Source organism: Nyctibius grandis, chromosome 1, assembly GCF_013368605.1.
Source record: "Nyctibius grandis isolate bNycGra1 chromosome 1, bNycGra1.pri, whole genome shotgun sequence".
Lineage (NCBI taxonomy): Eukaryota > Metazoa > Chordata > Aves > Nyctibiiformes > Nyctibiidae > Nyctibius > Nyctibius grandis.
The window spans coordinates 32,827,209-32,847,684 of NC_090658.1; the positions used below are offsets into that span (position 1 = coordinate 32,827,209).

Sequence of the window (20,476 nt, forward strand, 5' to 3'; positions counted from 1 at the left end):
AGTCCTCCAAGACTGGGTTTTTTAAAGCCAAACAGGAAAAGAACAAGTTATTCACTTTTTTCTTTTTTTTTTCTTTCCCTTTTTTGTGCTTTGGATATTACTGAAAAAGGAGTCTCAGGGATTCCCACACTTGGACTTTACTGAATCAGGCTGCATCTGACAAACAATCTAGTCTGCATTTTGGTTTGCTAGAGATCAACCAGGATTTTTCTGATTATATCTTCTTTTGGAAAAAAAGATGCATGGCATAGAGAGAAGGTCTAAGTGCCTATCTGAGACTATTTTACCAAACCTGGGATAAATGTTACTTCTCAAAGGTAAGTGCAAGGTTTTTTTCATATGTATATACAAACTATGTAGCTATAATATAAACTATCTATAGATATGAACACAAAACATTTATACACATCTACCTCTGATGGCAAAAAAATCCATTGTGCATTTTGAAAGCATTAGAGAAACGTATAACTTTATCTTCCTTTTCTTGCTAGCCTAGATAAGATTGTTCACGTAGAGAAATGAATCTCAGTTTGGTTTCTGTTTCTCTTGGCATGAAAAGGCAGTTCAAAGAGAATATTTATTTTTTTAAGTGTTAATAGGGATTTTTTTCATGGCAGTTTTGAAACAGTAATGGAAAGAGCTTTGAAAGAAAGGATAATAATTTGGTGTTTAATACAGGAAAATCTGAGCAATATAGTAAAGCTGTGAAAGTGATTTTAGCTTTCTGGAGGAATTAGTAAATCCTACAAAGCTAAGGAAGAACTTTGCAGGACAGATCAACTCTGCTGTATATAAAACCACACTGTAAAAGAGTGGGGACCTTGGCAAATGTCATGTGAAGAAACAGAAGGCATAGGAACAGCTAGAGAAGGGAAAGGAGTGAGGGGTGTGGAGGGGCAGTGAACACCCACTTCAGTGTCCGCTGTCACAGAGGTTGGTGTTCTTGGTAAGGTGATGGACATCTAGGATTGGCAAGGTGGGCATGGGGTGGATGGGGTACACAAGCAGGTATATGCTATGTCATGTCTGTCTGACGTCATCAGACATATATGCTCTCTGCAAGACTAAGTGTACTGAGAGCTTGGGTGGGGGGAAGCATCTAAATGGCAGCACGGGACGAGACGTAGGAAAATGGAAACTGGGTCCCTCCTGTACTTGCACAGACACATGCACTCTTTTGCCTCACAAAACAAATGTGTGACTGAACAAAACAAGAAAGAAACTAAAGGGCACAGCAGAATTCAGTGATTAAGTCAGCAAGTCCCAGTATGATGGATTAGTAAACTGGAAATGTAAGTGGTCGGTTGTGGTAATGTATGTAAGAAAGGGTTTTTAAACTGGGTAACTCCTTCCTACCCAAAGGAAACAAATAGCATTGATTTAAAGCAAGAATCATTTTTTTGCCAGGGTTGATCTAGACTTTTTGGGACAGTGCCATGGAGGTATCAAGAAGAGTGGAGTTTATTTTGCCTACCCCATCTTTGGAATTAATAGGACAGAATAACTCTTCTGACTAGAAGAAACAGGCTTTGAAAAGCAAACAGTAAACATCACTTAAGTTTATGAAGTCACAGTTAATTAAATTGACACCTCTTAACTTTATTACACAATGCTCACTGCGGATAAGTCCAGCAGACACCACACAACTGTCACTGGTATTTTCTGTGTCTCAGGAAAGAGGAAACATGGCCATGCAGGGTATCAATTTTTTATTGGACCTTGCTGCGTACAGAGGCTGTACTAAGGCAAATTTGAGCTTGTGGTAAGAAGGAAGAGAGACAGATAATTACTTTTACTCTTGCCATGTTTCAGGCTGGTTACAGTTTCATTGTTTACAGCTTGCCCTGTGTTGGTGGTTAGTTTGCATTGCCCACAGATCACCACTTGAGCACAACAGAGTGCTTTTTGTGTGTGTATTCTCATAGCTGCCTTGTCTCAGCAGTGCAGAGCAGAGCTTCAGACCTTCCCTGAAACTGCTACTAATTCTCAGGGAGAGAAGGGATGCAATAAAACATAAACAACAATGCTAGGAGACAGGAAGAAAAAAGTCATTATGCTCAACCAAGCCTTTTTAAACTATGAATCCCAGCAAAGATCTGTATCACCTCTCAGATCGGAGACAGCATCTGTCCTGTTCTCCCTGGTGCAGTTCTGTTTTCTTTAGGCGACTCTGGGCCCGCTGTTCCCTGGTAGGTGGCTGTGCTAGGTGCTGGAAGGCAGGCAAGCAGGCAGCCCCCGGTGCACCATGCTGGGTGAGGAATGTGATGCATCCTCAGAGCCTCTGTTTCTGCTGCCCTCTCTGCCCCATGCCACTCCTCCCAGCATTAGTGCTTCTTGTATAAATTTACATTTGGAACATAACTGGTAATTTTTCCCGAGGGGAAGTACAAATGGCACACACAGCCTTGCCCCGCAGCTTCTGCTCTGCCTGCTGCTCAGGTGGACCCGAGCTGACAGCTCCCTGGCAATCCCTGGCAAAGTGTTCCTGCTCCCTCTCTTTGCAGAGGACTCTGGCCACTGACTGAACTTTGCAATGTAATGTTGTTAGACCCAGCTGATCCCCTTTTTTAATTATTTTTTTTGTCCTTGTGGTCAAAAAAACAAAACGGGAAGCTGATTCGAAATTATCACGATTTAACTGGTTGTAGGAGGGAATAGACTTCAGGTTAGAGTAAGTCTAACTCCCTCGTAAGGGGTTGCAGAGTGATAACCCACGATGCTGAATTTGCTGTCCACCCCCACAGAGGGGAGGGAGGGGGTGATGACAGTGCTTGTTCACCCCCAAACCCCTTTTTGCATTGCTAATGCATTTCAGCCTTGACCTACAAAGATCACCTGTGGGAGAAAAAGGGTAGTTTGTTTCAAGTGTGTAACTCAGTCTTCTTTCTGGCCTGAGCTCTCAGCCTTACTTTCTTTGGGTTTGTCATAGTGTGTTGTCATGTGTTTGTTTTTGTGGAGAGATTAACTGTCCTCTAGGTGCTTATATGAAAGGCAGAAGGAAGATATCCGTGGCTTCTTCAAGCCAGTTCTGATGACTGTGGAATTCATTGCCCAACACCATTGCTGTGTCCCTTATGTTTCCTCTTTGCCTTAACCATGTAGGCTTCTGTTATTGTGACTAAGGATCTCACCAAGGTGCTGGGATTTACTCTATCAGTGTCCAGAGGCCACGTGTCCTCGCAGTGTGAACAGCTTCCAGTCATCAACTGAAACTTGTGACAAAAGACAAGCTTTCATCTGAGTATGCTGGAATAATAACAAAACCCGTAAATCACCCAGTGTGATGCAGCACTTCAGTGAAGGGCCAGCTGTCACTCTCTGCCCAGCGCACCTCCACCCAGGATGCACGGGGGGAGGGAAGCTCGTAAACGGTACTTCTTCTAGGAACAAAAATTGCTTTCTGCATGCGTGGCTGCCAAAGATTAGCATGAAATTAACAGATGTAAACTTGTCATTAAAAGGCCCACAGTGATGCCACATGGAAAACTGGGAAAAGGGCATGTAATTTATAAGTATTTCTGTTTCCATAGGAGCAGCAGTTGTCTCCATACTTCAGAATATTTGCATAACAGTGTTTGAATTTTTCTCTCTTCCTATCATTTGCCCTATCTGCCCATGATCCGGGTCTCTGATGACAGAGTCATCTTCATGGGAAAACATTTGTGACAAATCCAAGATGCCAACTTTGGCATATGAAATGAGCAGCAGCAGCAAAAGTCAGAAAACCTCTTGAGTAAAAAAAATGCTGATTTGAAAGCGTGGGAGAAAAGGAAGAGATGTGCTGTCTGGGTTCGGTCCTATGCAGAATCCCTATTGACCTACCTAGAAGACAGAACTGAGTGAGATTTTTTTCAGTGATAAATGTTCTTGTTTTTCTCAAGGAAATATAGATTTATCAGAATGAAACATGATTGGGAAATGATCAGTTTTATGAATTTCCTGCCTGAAAAACTGTGGGGAGAAAATTGCCAGAGCACCCCAACTTACTTTTTTCTGGAAGATAAATTTTATTTTTTCTTTCCAGTTCGTGTGTTTTGTATGAAAACTGAAAATAATTCATATGAAACTTGATCATAAAAGGGGCTGTGCCCAAATCCCATTTTGCTAAATGACAAGTAAATCTGTCAGTGGAACTGGAATCAAACACTTTTAGCTCATTAGAAGGCTTGCATACTTTCTCAGTTTGGGCCAAAGAAATTGTAAGCACTTTCATTTCAGTTCATGGGATCAGAAAACTTTTGTCTGCCAAGCCCTACCTGGAAGTCATTTACTTGGCCAAGTGGGATTATTCCAGGAGCATCTTGCCAACAAGTGCTGTGAGATATCTAGGCCTCTGTGTGTCTGCTCTTGAAATCATTCTTCCAGCTATGTAAAACATGTGCTGAGAGGATATGCCAGCTAAATAAGAGTAGATATGAGAGGATGGCTGCAGCCATAGTACAAGCAGTACAATGGAGCATATAGGAGGCTTCTGCTAATCGCTCCTCAGGAAGGAACTGGTCTCTAATCCTCCGTCAGATCTGCTATCACTGTGCTGTTATGGAAAGAGGTGAGATAAGGAGAGGGCCCTGGAATAGCAGTAAACCCAGGGCTCCAGACCCTGTCTGATCAGAAGGTGAGAGGTAGGGCTGGTGCATCCCAGTGCACACCAACGTATATTCTGAGCAGAACAGAAAGCTGGATTAAGGATAAAATCAACGTAAAGTACATGATGGCTGAAAGCACCTTGTCTATTTTAATAGAGCTAATGTTGCACTGAAAATCCCTGGGAAACATGTGCGTGGCACTGGTGCAGATAATTAGCAGTGTGACTCTTTCCCTGAAGCCAGGGGAGGTAAGTCAGGGCTGAGCATAAGTCTTTATGTACAGGACTGAAACAAATCGCTGCAACTGTCCAGTTAAGACTATAGAGTTTGAATTGACTTAGTTGTAAGAAGGATAGACTTTGGAAGACATCAGTGTGATCAAGCCACATGGATTGTGGGGATCAGACTTGTGATATTGGAGGAAATACACACACTGGTGAGGAAGTAAGGAACTTTTCCTCTCCTGCCTTTAGAGTTGCAATTTGCTTTGGCAGGCTGAGGAGCAAGGGAGCTCAAAATGGCACCAGGTGCAAAGAGTCTTTAGCCATTCTCTTGTCATGTCTAAGCTCCTCAGAAAAGCTTCAGTAGAAATGTCAGTCAGAATGAGTAATCCTTCTTTTGTTACAGCCTAAAGATAAAAATTAAGAATAGGAAAGGAAAAGAGGATGTCTTGAACATACCACATCCTCTGTTGCAGAGGCAGGATGGGTGGGTTGTCATGTCAGTGAAAGGGCAGTACCTGTATGTGTGCTAGAAAGGAAAAACAGACTGTACCAGAATTTATATCAGATCACTCTGTTAGCAGCCTTAAAAAAATGTATCTGCCCTTTCAGTACAGAATGAAAACATAGAGCAGTCAAATGGTAAAAGGAAAAATCGAGAGGGAAAAAATGCCTGTCATGGCTCACTCGGCAGTCCCTGTCTGGTTTGAAAGCAGCCAACAACAAATGTCTGTCTCCTCAGAGATAAAAATCAAAACCTTCCCAATCCTTTCGGTAGTCATTTGATCTCCTTCCCTTTGTGAATATTCCTGTAACTAGGTAAATACATGTGATACTCAGAAAGTTCTGCATGGTTTGTATGTGAAACAAGTGTACTAAACTAAGAAAGAAAAAGGCCAAATTGCATTGATAGAACATAACGTATATGGACTGAGACCATTTTGTTGGTTTCTTAAACTGATGGCTAGTTGGCATTTTGTATGAATTATCTCCAGTGTAAGTGAATGTTATCACTGCTGATGGCAGATATTTACAGTATATTGTTTTTTAAATTAAGGGTACAACATTGATTCCTTGCTCTCCAAATTATTGACTGCACTTTCTCCCTGTAGTCAGGTCAGATAACTTATCTCCTCTAGAAATGTTCAGTAGAAAAATATGTTGGGTCCCAGAAACGCTTATGGAGCAAGGGTTTTTTTGCAGGCTGCCTATAATTAAAATATCTTGTAGTTATTCCTGAAAAATCTCAGTTTGCTTGACAAATACCACTGTGAGTTATGTATTTTCTAATCCCATTTCACATGACCAAGTAGCACACCAAGTCATGAACCCTTCAGTTGACACCCACTTTGCAAGGACAGCGTGACCTTTCCTTGTCATCACAGCTACATCTTCTGTTCACAGCTCACCAGATGCATTTTGACAGTGATATCTTCCTGGGGCAGGGGGTGGGGGCAGGAGGTTATTGAGAGTCTTCACAATTACACGGTGTGGCCAAGAGTCTCACAGAGGGTAAGCTTTCCTGTGTCTATAGTCTCCCAGCACCCTACCCTGACTGGACCTGGTGGTCCTCCAACTGGTAGGAGGAGAAGTTTCAGGTGCCTCAATAAATGACATTGTCTTTCAGATTCAGGGATGGGTGGCAGCCATTTCATATGAACTGGAGAGAACTGGCTTTACTGGCAGAGGGTTGGAGCAGAGGAGTTGTAGAGCAGCCTGATGGATATTCATGAGAGCAAATGCAACTGAAGGCAGAGGGTCATATTTGGAGAAAGACTGGAGAAACTTTAGTAGGATGAGGGGGAAGAGAGAAGAATCAGAAGTGGTACAGCTAAGAAGATGTCTCTGTCTCTTCAGATATGTGTACGACCCTTCTTGTCACTGAGCCAGAGTGCCAGGCTAAGCTAAAGAAGGGCTTATGATACGTGTCTTTTGTCACACTGTACATTGCTGATCCCTCCTTGAGCCACTGTGGGGTGCTTTATTTGTCACATCTAACCTGTTTTAGCCTTTTAGTGAACATGGAAAAAATTATTCAAGCCCTTTGTGCATTTGTTTTGGTTTTCTTCATCTTTCTTTGACCTCCCTGAACTGGTGAGTAAAATGAGGATGGCATTTATTTATTTTTCCTTAGCACTGAACACAAAGAGGTTTTTATCATCAGTAAGCAAATGAGTCACTTGTTAATGAGTATAACAGACTCACAGAATGTTAGGGATTGGAAGGGACCTCAAAAGATCATCTAGTCCAATCCCCCTGCTGGAGCAGGATTACCTAGATCATATCACACAGGAACGCGTCCAGGTGGGTTTTGGATGTCTCCAGAGAAGGAGACTCCACAACCTCTCTGGGCAGCCTGTTCCATTGTTCAGTTACCCTCACTGTAAAAAGTTTTTCCTCATATTTATGTGGAACCTCCTGTGTTCCAGCTTGCACCCATTGCCCCTTGTCCTGTCAATGGATGTTACTGAGAAGAGCCTGGCTCCATGCTCATGACACTTGCCCTTTACATATTTATAAACATTAATGAGGTCACCCCTCAGTCTCTTCTTCTCCAAGCTAAAGAGACCCAGCTCCCTCAGCCTCTTCTCATAAGGGAGATGTTCCACTCCCTTAATCATCTTCGTGGCTCTGCGCTGGACTCTCTCTAGCAGTTCCCTGTCCTTCTTGAACTGAGGGGCCCAGAACTGGACACAATATTCCAGATGCGGCGTCACCAGGGCAGAGTAGAGGGGGAGGAGAACCTCTCTTGACCTACTAACCACACCCCTTCTAATACACCCCAGGATGCCATTGGCTTTCTTGGCCACAAGGGTACATTGCTGGCTCATGGTCATCCTGCTGTCCACTAGGACCCCCAGGTCCCTTTCCCCTACGCTGCTCTCCAACAGCTCTGTCCCCAACTTGTACTCATACATGGGGTTGTTCTTGCCCAGATGCAGGACTCTACACTTGCCCTTGTTATATTTCATTAAATTTCTCCCCGCCCAACTCTCCAGCCTGTCTAGGTCCCTCTGAATGGCTGCGCAGCCTTCCGATATGTCAGCCACTCCTCCCAGTTTTGTGTCATCAGCGAACTTGCTGACAGTGCACTCTATTCCCTCATCCAAGTCATTAACGAATATATTGAATAGTACTGGTCCCAGTACCGACCCTTGAGGGACTCCACTAGACACAGGCCTCCAACTGGACTCTGTCCCATTGACCACCACTCTCTGGCTTCTTTCCTTCAGCCAGTTCACAATCCACAAGAACCCCTCCCCTCAGTTCTTAATAGAACCTAGCAACAGGCTTTCAAAAATTTCATGCCCATCTTAGTGTTTCATTTTCCTCTTTGACAATTTTTTCACCTGCCTAATTCTATGAACAGCATAACAAATGTCAGGGATGACACTATGGGTTTGTGGCTCGGGAAACTTCCCTACATTTGAGATTGTGCCAAGAAATGAAGGAAATCCATCCTCCTGCAAGAAGGCTGAGAGAGGACATGATGAATTTCTGTACATTGATGACTTTTACCTTACATCAGTGTCCTACCACAGAACAGAACAAATCAAAGTTATGCTACATCCTATCTCAAAGATAGGATTTGCATTTAAAAATAAATAATACCCTCAGGCCAAGGAACAGCTGCTGCAGTTCTTTCCAGCATGTCTCATTGATCTTGTCCTCTCATTTGACACATCCTGCTACTCCCATGTTGCTGTAGTTAGCATTAAATCACAGACAGATCATGTAGTGACCTAACTGAAACTGAGACCTAGTTGGAGTAGACTTTACACACACATGCCATCAAATATACGGACCCTCACACCACCATCTCGCCAGACACTGGAGAAAGACCCAAGAATGAGATCTTCGTTAGGTTGTGGTATCTCTTTCTATTACTTCCAGAGTTTTTACATATTTTATGTTAGTCTAATCCTGTTTGTTTTAAGAAACTGCTTTCAACTTTTTTTTTGATAGCATGTGCTGTTTTATCATGGAGCTGGGGTGAGCTTAGTACATATATTAGAAGTGCTGTTCTCCACAAAAGTCCTTTTATTATGGGAATCAAACATCTTTTAGGAAAATCTAAATAAAAAGCCTCCCAAGTTTAGTGTGTAATGTAGTTGCACTCACTCTCAGAATCATTCTCTCTTTTTAATTTATATTGCCACGTACATAAAGAACAAAAATGGACTCTGCAGCCAGCTGTTCTTCCTAAATACGAGTTGTCTTGCTGGCTTAGGTAAAAGGCAAATTGCAGCTTGAGACTTCATTTGTGCAGCAAATCTTAGTCCCCAGTAAATCAGGTCTGTTTTCAGAAGCCTGTTTCTTCAGTCACAGTATTTTAAGACAAGAAGCCGGCCTGCGTTCATGCCCCAAGTTGATTATGTCATGTTTGCAGAGTCTTTAGTCACAGGTGGCAAAAACATTTAAGAACAAAAGAACACAGGTTTCGACCTTTGTTTCCCTTCCTTCCATCCCTGATTGAATTTTCAGAGCCTTTCTGACATTTAAACAAAGCATTATCTGAGAGCTGTTTGGAAAGAGCTAATATGGGATCTCAGATTGTCATTCTCAGAATAATTTCTGCTTTGTTTCAAAACAATCTCTCCTGTAGCTATAAATTTATATTATAACATAACTTAGGGTCCTTTAATTGTTGGGTTCTTTTTTTAGTTATTTTTGTTTATTTCTGTAGTCTTACCCGGAAAAAGAAAATACCATTTACTTTGCCAAGACACAGCTCTTTTTTGGTCATCTTGTAATAGAGTAACAGATATTGCTGGATGCTTATAGGGCATCAGGTAGTAAAATCATATTGATCTCAGATAAGAAAAAGACATATGAGCTTACCAGTAGGCATTGGGAAATTGATTCTCAGGAAGAAGATGGTTCCTTGTAATTCTGTTGATAGATGCTAAGCTTTGAGTGACATTGAGTGATATTGGTCTCTTGGATTCCCATTAATTTTTCTGAGATTTGTGTGATATTCAAATGTCCATGCTTTCAAGTGTTTTAGTCATTCAGAGAAGCAGCAGCACCCATATCATGCATGATTAGTATGACCAACAATCTGAACACAACATGAACAGCAATTAAGCAGATCATGAATATTAGTAGCTGGCAAATCACACACGGCTAGAATATGAGGCATTTGTTTGCAAATATATATGAAACAATTGGGATAAAAAAATAAAGTAGGATTAAATAATAACAAATATTTTTTGAAATCAATACTTCTAACCACCATTAAAAATTAATAGAAATAAAATGTAGACTGTATAGCAGTAAGTGCATTTTAATATTGATATCCAGTAAATCCTGGCATCTCACAAGGGAAAGGAATGGCAGTACCAGCCCCTGTGACATATATATGTATAAATATATTTTCATTTATAGTAGGACAAAACTAGAAAAAAACTCAGGGAGGAAGCATAACCTTGTAGCTAAGGCTTTGGTCTTAAAGTCAAAGTAGGCCTGCAAGAAACAGTATATGCAAGACTGACTTACTAAAATTTGCCAAAAGCACACACTTGATTGCAAAGAAAAAAGGAGGACAACTTTCATGATTACAATTTGCTTAATTTTGGAAATGTTTCCGCCTTTCATATATTGTATGTTAGGTCACTTCTGAAATAGAAATGGTAATTTGAAAGGAAATGCTCTGATAATTCACAATTATGTTTCCACTTCAGAATCGATAAATATTTTTTTGCTGCATATGTGTGTGCGTGTGATAAGAGCCATTCTTGGCCGTAGGCATAAACTTTGCTTTTCGCTTCTGCTTTTGTAATAGGAGATAATACTAACGTATGTCAGAGACTTGTCTTAAGCCTAAGTGTACTGATGTTTATGAAGTGTTTATAGACTAGTGAAGATGAAGGATGCACTCAGGGGAGTAAGTCTGTGTTGGCAAAAGGAGAGACACAACTTAATGAGAGCTGGTGAAGAATTTCCAATCAACTTTTTTCATTAGCGTATAGGTTTTGTCCAAATTAGTTTACTGGGCATGTTGGGGGAGGGGGAGGTTATTCAGCACCATCTTTCTTTGTTGTTTTTTTTTTTAATATTTTCAGCTGGAATGTTTGTGGGGTTTGTTTTAAAACAAAATTGAACTTTTTATCATATGAAATGCTTTAATGTGTCATTTTGTCTTATTTTTACAGAAAATAAGCTTTTACATTTTCTAGAAAACAGACACTCTCCAAATTATAATTAGTCTAATCTAAATAAGTTAAAACTTGTCTCTCAATTTCTGATAAAATCAGTCTTTCTTAACATTTTGAGGATTGCTGATAGACATACAGAGATGGTACCACTTCTCATTTTTTTGTTTTCTTGCCCTAGTAGCTTTGTTCTTTGTGGATGGTTATGCATAAAGGCAACAGATAGTTCCATGACTTCTCCAGACAAAATAGGCTGTCAAAATTCTGAATTTTCTTTAAGGTTCACAGGATGGGTAATATGAAGGTAAAATGGCAATGAACACATGGTATTGGAGTGGGAGGCTTGGGCTGTGGCAAAGCAGGCCGTCACAGTTCCTAATCTCTGGAGAGAATTAACCTCTGAATTTCTGTTGTACAGAAGCAATGGTGGGGTAAGAGGGGACACACACATGACTGATCATCAAGGAAATAAAAAGGACTTCACCACCAATGCTTTTATGAGAGCTGAAAAGTAAAAGAAGCAGCTGAGAAAAGTGAGAAAGTTTCCCGTGGTAGAGCAGCCACATGCAACAGTTCAGTGCTCTTCGTACTGGAAATGCTGTTGGTTGATACATGGTTCTTATTATCTTATGCATCTTTCTAGAATTCAGAGCTTTTGGGGACTGTGTATTAGTATGTTGTCACTGCAGTAACAACTCCATATGGTTTTAGTGCATCTTCCACTCAGGACTCTGAATGGATATGAATAAATTGATCCTTGGCGCTTTCCATGTAAATTGGGTTACTGTTACTATTCTATAAGTGAGAAAAATGAGGCATGGGTTTTGCTTAAACTAGTCTGTGATCACACACTGTGTCTACAGCAGAGCTGTTGATCAGGTCACTCATTAAACTGGGTGTCATTGTGGTGAGGCTTAGGCAATGGTGAGGCAGTGTTAAACTGGTGGAACGGAAATCAGAACAAATCCCAGAGTTGTGCTGCAGCAGCAACAGAGTCTGCTATGCCTACACAAGTAAGCCCACCGGAGAGCTTCGTTTAGGCTTTTCATTTCAGCAAGACTATTATGAAAACAGTAATTAAATAGCAAGCATTAGCTAAAGTAGAAGCCACCAAATCCTTCTGTACAATTGTTTACATGCTTTAACAGAGTTAAAGAAAATAGTCATCATATGCATTATCTTCCTGTTTATTTTTGCTGGGTTTATTTAATAGTCATTTGGGAGGAATATGGATATACTAGCATATGGAATTATCAAAAAAATGCAGAAATAGCTATACTTAGCTTCCTATCTTGCTTGAGATACCAGAAATCTTCCAAGTATATGTCCAGGCAAACCCAATCTTCTTCAGATATTATTATCTACTTATTATGAGTTGTCATACTGAATTACTGACAAAATTCATACTAGGAGAAATTCTACTGATACCATTATTTTACTGCAGTGACAGACTAAAAATTTTTATTCACATAACTTATAAAACATTTGAGTATCATGCTACACTTAATATTTATTTGGCTTCTTAATTTTGGGAATTCCTTCTAATATGTGACTACAGCAGAGATGAAAAGTGACAATAAATCTTCAGACAATCACTGTGATTATCACACGTAGTCCCTAAGAGAAGTAAGAACAGTAGTAGTCATTAAATATTGATGGTTTACTCACTGTGTCGTCAATAAGCTCGTTATTTGTGAATTCCTGAGCTTTTTCAGGTGATGATTCATTCATGATTTTATTTACTTTTCTCTGCAATGAAATAGAAAGAATGGCAGAAGGAAGAGATTTTGGCTGATGCCACAAACATCTCCTTATTTGCCAAGATGTCTTCCTGTACTCCCTCGCTCAGGAAATAAAAGTTTAGGGATCTAGTCCCTGTAAAACTAGTGGACATCCCTGGAAAGTGCTGTGTGGGCTTTTCTGGTTGGTACAAAGTGGTACTGCTTTGTAGGTACAGCAGATGATGATCCAGTGACAGTAAATTGGTCACTGCCTTTAGCGCTAAGCACGCACTAAAGGGGGTCACCCAGCACAATTTCCTGTTTGTCCACAACAGCCCATTTAGGTCCAGCTTGAGCTGCTGAGTGACTTCAGTACTCTTATCAATGATACTACACAGTTCTGGTCCTGGAGGAGGAACTGGAAAAAATGCAGAGAAGTGCAGCCTGGCTGTATGTACGAGGCAGTTTTTACACAAAGAATGATTGAATGGCCTTTTGACTCCTTGGCGTGGAAGGATTTTACTCTGGTTTTATATGATAAAGATATCTAAGACTATGAAAGATACATTTGTTCCTTGTCATTTCTAATACAAGTCTTAGAGGACAACAGATTAAACTGGCAAGTGACAGGTCCAGAACAAACAAAATAAAGCTGTGAAAAACTTTCCTGCAGAATGCAGGGATTGCTAAATGTTTGCATTGATTTATAGACCAGCTGGAGAACTAAACAAAAGGAGAACACAGGTTTTTTTATGTGCAAAGACAGTATTTTCAGCTAACAGTGTTAGCTGCACCACAAGCAGCTAAGAAGCTAAGAGAGAGAGTATTCTGGGTGTCACGGTTTAAAGCTGGGCCGGCTATTAAACCTGTGGCAGATGCTCTCTGTTATCCCCCCGCCTCCCCCCAAAGGGAAAGGGAAAGGGAAAAGGGAGAGAGACTTCTGGGTTGGAAAGTTAAAACAGTTTTAATAAACTATAATAATGAAAAAGAGTATAATAACAATAATAGAAATAATCAAATATATATACAAAACCAAGATTGAGCTCCCCTTAAGTCAGCTACGTCACCACCGGCACTGCAGGGCAGGCTCCGGGAAGGCCCAGGCTGGGCCTAGCGACGGTCGAGAGCTGGATTCAGGAACGCATGGATCGGGATCGGGGGCAGCAGGAAAACAGACGGAGTCCTCCTTGGACACCGGCCATAGCAGAAAGAGAGCAAGACCCTCGTGATCCCCCCGCTTTATACTGAGAATGATGTGTATGGGATGGAATACCTTCGGTGGTCAATTTTGGGTCACCTGCCCTGTCTGCTCCTCCCTGCAGGTGCGACCCCCTCTTCAGCTCTTCACTCGCAAGCAGTGAAGAATTCAGCAGCGACCTTGGTTTCTCTAAGAACAAGTACAGCAAGAGCCTTTCTGCATAACATCCCTACCGGTGCCTCAGTGATAACTACAAACTTCGAGCGTTATCAGTCCTGGAAGCAGACACTGTCTGCAAAACATGCAGTTAGTTTCAGAAAGTGCAGTTACTTAGAAGAGACTTAGCTGAAAGTAAAAATCACTGAAAGGAAAATTGGCCTGGTTTAGGCCAAACCAGGACACTGGGAAATTTCGCTGTAGGCTTGCATTGCTTTTAAGTTTTTTGATTGGTTTCCCTTATTGACTACTAGCAGAGAGAAGATACTGGGCTGGTTATACCACAGGCATGACACAGTTCAGATTTGCTCAGACTGATTTGACTCAGGGTATTCTAATTCCTGCGGTCCTCATGGCAGGCCTGATGCAGTGTTTGGCTGAGTCCACAGCTGTATTTCAGCAGGGTGCAAAGAGGTGCTAATTACTCAGTGCTTACAAGTGTGGGCAGAAAGAGTGATCTTCTACCAGGCTGTTGAGACAGGGCTTCATGCTGAATTTACTAAGTTACCAGCACCCCTGTTTTGGAACTGATGCTGATATGATCACAGTTTCTGGCTCAAGCAACTCAGATAGATAGCTTTTATAGTGTAACCTCTTTGGTTATGAGTTGTAAACAGACTTCTCAAGATTCAGCACTTAAGAACATCATGAGATTGGTGTATGTATATAAAAGAAACATACTAAATGTGGTAGAGAGAATATACTAAAATATGTCTTTATTTTCAGTAATTTAATGGAGTAATTTTCCTCAGTCTGAGTTTTTAGCACCATTTTTCAGGTGTTGTTGAGCTACTCTGAAAACCTGAGGAAATCCTGAGTTATTCCGTGAAATAACTGTGTCCCAGGAGAGGATTCTTTAGCCAAAGTTCTCCAGTCTCTTCTGTATGTTTTGAATATGGGTTAAATAAATGAATTTGAGTTGGTAGACTGTCTGCTTGCATAGACATTGACCACTGTGTTTTGTCCTGGAATATAAGAAAGACTGACTGCATTGCCCTTCTTCCTGGGACCACCACATTAATTCAGTTTTTTTTTTTTTTAAAAAATGACCAGAATCTTTAGATTTGTGGCCAGGTGGCCAAGAAGGCCAATGGCATCCTGGCCTCTATTAAGAACAGTGTAGACAGCCGGTCTAGGGAAGTGATCATCCCTCTGTACTCGGCACTGGTGAGGCCGCACCTTGAATACTGTGTCCAGTTCTGGGCCCCGCATTTCAAGAAAGATGTTGAGGTGTTGGAGTGAGTCCAGAGGAGGACGACCAAGATGGTGAAGGGTCTGGAGGGTCTGGCCTATGAGGAACGGCTGAGGGAGCTGGGGTTGTTTAGCCTGGAGAAGAGGAGGCTCAGAGGTGACCTTATTGCAGTCTACAACTACCTGAAGGGAGGTTGTAGTGAAGTGGGAGTCGGCCTCTTCTCCCGGGCAACTAGCAATAGGACAAGAGGACATAGCCTCAAGCTTCACCAGGGGAGGTTCAGGTTGGACATTAGGAAGAATTTCTTTACAGAAAGGGTTATTAGACATTAGAACATGCTGCCCAGGGAGGTGGTGGAGTCACCATCTCTGGATGTGTTTAAGAAAAGACTGGACATGGCACTTAATGCCATGGTCTAGTTGACATGGTGGTGTCAGGGCAATGGTTGGACTCGATGATCCCAGAGGTCTCTTCCAACCTGAATGATTCTGTGATTCTGTGTAATGTGATAGGGTAAAGCGAAACCTGTCCCCAAGAGAAAATTGCATTGATTCTTTTTCTAATGCAGCCATTTACAGAAGTGCTAATATGTCCTAGGAAAAATGAAGGCTCGGGGTTTTTTTTAGAAGTTGTTCTACAGAGTTATCAGATATGATTTTCTTCCTCTTGTTTTTTGCCTGCTCAGTTTTTCAAGAACTGGCTTTAGGCTGGACACAAAGAAAAGATTTCCTGACAGCAAGATTCATTAAGCTGTGGAATAGCCTCCTAAGGGAGCTGATAGAAACTTTGTCACTTGAGATTTTAAAAGTAGCTTTGGGAAAAAATAAAACAAAAACCCAAACCTTTAAAATGTACAACGGATAAAAAAATGTATTAGTAGAGAGGATGGACTAACTGGCTTGATAAGGCTATCTTTTTATGTCTAGTTTCTATAGATATTTGCACAGAAACACGAGCATTGCTAATTAACTGCTCATCTGCTTCATGTGCTTATGGCTTACCAGCTATAGTCAAATCCCATCTGTCACCTGAGGACAATTAAGTGGGCTGAGAAGCATCATTTTATAACTGCACCTGGCCACGAGGAGGTATTCCAGATGGACAGCATGGGAAACAGAAGACACCTAGAAGAGGAAGGGGGGAGGCTGTCTCTTCAATACGCAATTGCAAGTTGTTGTAAATGCATTCATATAAGAAGCAAAAAAATTGTTCTGGGGTGCTACCGGTAGTGCATATAAAATTCATATGTGTGGTTCCAGTGTCAATATGAGAGCTGTGCAATTTTCTTCAGACTGCTAAGGTTTTTGTCTCCAATTTTGTAAGAGTTTTGTCACTGTCACTGGAGACAGGCAAAGAGGTTTGGAATTGCAAGAGCTGACCAAAAGCAAACAAATGTCATGACGGATATTGGAGACGAAGAAGAGAGAATATGCATCCATATTATCAAATGAGGCCCAAAGCTAGGAATTAGGTAGTGGTGCTGCAGAGTAGGTATAAGATATTGTGTGTGTCTTGCATCTGTTTGAGACACAGTCCTGGGGGTCACCATCTGCATTGTAAAATAATCGGGCTCACTTTTCCATGGTGCTGTCATAGCTCTCACTTTGTGCATTCTCATCCAGGCAGTTCTTGCTGTCTACTGCCTGTGGCTTACAATGCAAAGGCCCTTTCATCTGAGTCAGAAAATATGTGATGAATAATTAAATCTGTCCCTAAACACAATGTTTTCTCAAAACTCTTCAAGTGGTGTCAGTGGCTCTTTAGAGGCCATTTTCAAAGCTTACAGCAGTATCCTCTGGTAATGAGGTAATGATATTGCCTCAATTATGTGCAGCAAGGGAAGATGAAGACTTAAACTGCCATTCAGCTTTAGAATTACTGCTGTAATTTTAAAAGTATCTGCCCTCCCTTTCTCTTTAAGCAAAATCATCCCACCCCATTTGTCAAGATAATGCCGTCTGTGGCCAAGAAGGACATTTCCTTGCAATGATAACTCCCTTCAGAGGGATGACATTAACAGCCTTGTTTTGTAACACCTGAATCCAGATAGTTTAATTTATCTCAGCTGTACTTTTTTTGGCTGTTAATCGCCATATCTGTCCATTATGCATGACCAGGAGACTGAAAGGAGCCATCAACCTTTTTGTTGATACTTCCAAGCAAAGATTTTTATATATATACACACACATATGCATTTGATATATAAATAGGTGTATGCGGAAGAGACACTTGCTTCTTAATAGGCCGAAAAAAAAAGACCACAACTTTTCCTGGAGGCAGAGATTACAAATCCTGTCTTGGTTACCAGTTGCTGTGGGCTCTGGGGTGCCTCCCTGCAGGGCTGCACTGTCTGCAGGCCCTGGCTGGTGCTTGGCGGCAGGGAGGGGGTGTGTGTGTGTGTGGTGGAACTTCAGTACTACTCTGTAGCATGTGTACCCTGCTTCTCTTTTATTTGGGGGAAGACAGACAGACGTTTGGCTTCTCTGCTCCTCCTGGACAGACGTTTGGCTTCTCAGCTCCTCCTGGCACAGTTTCACATGGGGAAAGGTTTCAAATAAATCCACCTCTGTTTTGTTGAGCAGGGGGGGCTGTAAGATGGTTGTGAAAAAACAGTCGGAAATACTAGGTCTTGCTAACCATAAGTATTCAGAAATCATCACTGTGAACATCAAATGAGATAAGCTTATGTAGCATAATATACCCTTCGCAGAGCTGTCTATTTTTAGGCTGCCTTCTGTAGTTTCTGAACTATTGTAGACCATCTTTTCAAAAAATAGAAAGAGTCTTCCCTAACCCCATGGCTCCAGGAGCTGGCAAAGTAAAACCAAAACCCCCTCTTTTCAATCTTGCAGAGAATGCAGAAGGTAGCAGCCCTGAGTCCTTACTGTTCTTGTTCCTGTGCAGCTGTATTAAGGGGCCATTCGACATTATTTTCTATTTGTGCATTTCAAACTATAACAGAATCACAGAATCACAGAATCACAGAATCAACCAGGTTGGAAGAGACCTCAGGGATCATTGAGTCCAACCGTTGCCCTGACACCACCCTGTCAACTAGACCATGGCACTAAGTGCCATGTCCAGTCTTTTCTTAAACACATCCAGAGATGGTGACTCCACCACCTCCCTGGGCAGCCCATTCCAATGTCTAATAACCCTTTCTGTAAAGAAATTCCTCCTAATGTCCAACCTGAACCTCCCCTGGTGAAGCTTGAGGCTGTGCCCTCTTGTCCTATCGCTAGTTGCCCGGGAGAAGAGGCCGACTCCCACTTCACTACAACCTCCCTTCAGGTAGTTGTAGACTGCAATAAGGTCACCTCTGAGCCTCCTCTTCTCCAGGCTAAACAACCCCAGCTCCCTCAGCCGTTCCTTATAGGTCAGACCCTCCAGACCCTTCACCAGCTTGGTCGCCCTCCTCTGGACTCGCTCCAACACCTCAACATCTTTCTTGAAGTGCGGGGCCCAGAACTGAACACAGTACTCAAGGTGCGGCCTCACCAGTGCCGAGTACAGAGGGATGATCACTTCCCTAGACCGGCTGGCTACACTATTCCTAATAGAGGCCAGGATGCCATTGGCCTTCTTGGCCACCTGGGCACACTGCTGGCTCATGTTTAGCCGGCTGTCGATAAGCACCCCCAGGTCTCTTTCCACTGGGCCGCTTTCTAACCACTCTTCCCCCAGCCTGTAGAGCTGCATGGGGTTGTTGTGGCCCAAGTGTAAGACCCGGCACTTGTTCTTGTTGAACCTCATGCCGTTGGTCTCAGCTCATCCATCTAACCTGTCCAGATCCCTCTGTAGGGCCTTCCTACCCTCCAGCAGATCGACACTGCCACCCAGCTTGGTGTCATCTGCAAATTTGCTGAGGGTGCACTCAATCCCTACGTCTAGACCATCTATAAAGATATTGAACAGCACCGGCCCCAGAACTGAGCCCTGGGGAACACCGCTAGTGACCAGCCACCAGTTGGACTTTGCCCCATTCACCACCACTCTCTGGGCTCGGCCATCCAGCCAGTTTTTAACCCATTTAAGAGTCCACCCACCCAAGCCTCGGGCAGCCAGAAAGACAGTTTCTTAAACAATGCTATGCAGGATTTTGTGGGTTCTCTTGTTTGTTTTTTTTAACCTTTTGTTAAAACTAGATTACACAATATAATAGCAGCAGGGGTTGTTTTTTCACTTGTTTGTTTGTTTGTTTGTTTTTTCTCCGTAGTGTTTGAAATATATTTTAGTACTGCTTAAGTATACTGGGGGCCAGAAACTTGAAGGTCAGTATACTTGTTGGTTCAGGAAACCAGGAAATGAGATAGACAAATGAGTTTCTTTCTCCCTACAAGAATCTAACCCTGATGACCAAGACAAGAAAGATGAAATAAAAGCCAGCAACATAACAGGTAGAAAAAGAATTTTAAATACTTTCATTCTTGCCTATGCAAAAACATTAGTGTAAGGAACATAGAAGAAAATTTTAGACACAGGTTTATTTAATTTGGGCTCTTCTCAATTTAAAAGACCTACCTGAACAGATTTTCTTAACAACAAAAGTCAGAGGTAAAACGTAGACATAGAAATTTAGTCATGCTCCGTCTAACCCATACATCGCTTCTCTTTGAGAATTAATATCAATACGAGCTCTTGGATTTTGTAAGACTTCAAAACCTATAAAAGATCCTGAAAGTTGTTATTAAAATGCTTAGGTTTTTTTAACTCTCATCACTTATCTTCTCATAAGTTGCTGATGCCTCATGAAGAATTTGGTTGCTGTAGAGAAGCCAGGTTTCCAAATTAAAACATTGATTTTTTTTCTTCTTCCCTCCTTCCCCCCAAACTTGAATTGAGCTCTAAGGTCTTTCATAGCCCTGAATGAGGGATGATGAGTCATATGTATTTTAACACTATTTTTTTAAAAATTCTGTTCTCCCTCTAATACAGAGATTCTATCAAGACAAAAATCACACTTTGATGCATGTATCTGGCACAAGCATAGCCAACAGCCTGAGATAAAGTAGTGAATAACAGGGAAGGCTATTCAGGCATATTTTGGCAAACTAGATACCCAGTTTCAAATGACTGTGGTTACACTTTTCTTGCCCCTTTCTTTTCTCACTAACATGACAGCAAGCACATTTCCTTCAAAAAACAAATTTCAGCCTGTCAGAGATAAAATAATTTAAGGTCAGATTT

The 20,476-nt window shown here is 41.7% G+C and overlaps 1 protein-coding gene across 1 annotated transcript in view; it reads left to right on the plus strand.

The window, feature by feature from the left end:
• The first annotated feature begins 231 nt into the window (after positions 1 to 231).
• The window catches only part of LRFN2 (leucine rich repeat and fibronectin type III domain containing 2), a 172,935-nt gene continuing 152,690 nt past the window's right edge, over positions 232 to 20,476 (plus strand). Inside the window, exon 1 of the mRNA XM_068411181.1 lies at positions 232 to 317. The gene's annotated coding sequence lies outside the window, so the exon portion shown is untranslated. The remainder of the gene's footprint in view (positions 318 to 20,476) is intronic.